This window comes from Tachysurus fulvidraco, chromosome 2 (genome assembly GCF_022655615.1).
Source record: "Tachysurus fulvidraco isolate hzauxx_2018 chromosome 2, HZAU_PFXX_2.0, whole genome shotgun sequence".
NCBI classification, from domain to species: Eukaryota; Metazoa; Chordata; class Actinopteri; order Siluriformes; family Bagridae; genus Tachysurus; species Tachysurus fulvidraco.
Window position 1 is genome coordinate 325,227 of NC_062519.1, and position 1,236 is coordinate 326,462.

Here is a 1,236-nt window from a genome sequence, read left to right on the forward strand (position 1 = left end):
TACATTATCGCCAGACCTCCTCGACCAGACCCACGTGTAGAACAAACCCTGGCAGATCGGCGTCATCGAGTGCAGTAAAGTCGTTTTGTTGCTGCCATGTTTCGGTCAAACAGAGAAAATCAATCTTGTGATGTGCAGGAAGATCCCGCACAAGATGAACCTTAATCGTAAGTGAGCGGATGTTAAGAAGACCGAAACTGACAGTGTTGTCGTTGCTTGGTCTGGTAGCCGAGGTAGCCGAGGTAGCCGAGTTAGCCGAGTTAGCCAGGTTCGCCAGTACACACTTATCGGCATGGCGACCGGCGTTCCTCGGTGTATGTCGTACAGCTGACCATAATGACTTTATATCACTGGATTTATTGTACCAAAAGTTCGGCCAAGAGCCACGATGAATATATTTCCGTCTTGGCAGATATAAGATGTCCGTATGAGTAGCAGTGCAGGAGGTGTTGAATCATACAAACATGGACAGAAACGTAAGAGTTCATCAGCAGAGTCCAGGAAGTACAAGCCATAAACAATCGCTCCCCATTGTAGTCTACGCAGTGTGTATCATGTGTATAATTATTATCGCGGCAGCCAAGACGTGGCAGCGTACACTCGGACACCAATCTATACGGCTTGGTAGCTCTGCCAATAGACATAACAATTAACACATGAGAAACAGGTGTGCAGAGGTGGGAGGAAGAGACGAGGGCGGGGCCGACACCTGAACACCGAACATAAATAAAAGCACGTGGCCAAAGTCCCCGCTGGATCCTGACATAAAGAGGGACAACAGTATAAAATGCTTGTCCTGGTTCTTACTGACTCTGATGGACCCAAAGTACTTCATGTCCCTGCTACACTGTCATAAACTTCTGGTTCTTCATTAAGATCTTTACCTCATTTTATCTTCACATTAAGATCTTTACCTCATTTTATCTTCACATTAAGATCTTTACCTCATTTTATCCTCACATTAAGATCTTTACCTCATTTTATCTTCACACATTTTTTTATTTCATACAACACACACACTTAATCAATGTGTGTGGCTCTTAGTTTAATTATCTAGTACAGCTTTTTTCTAACATCTTTGTACCCTGACATGGATTTCACACACACACACACACACACACACACACACACACACACACACACACACACACACACACACACACACACACACACACACACATGCTACGTTACTCGACACTCCGTGTGCAGAGCAGCAGATTTCCTTCCAAAAGCCAG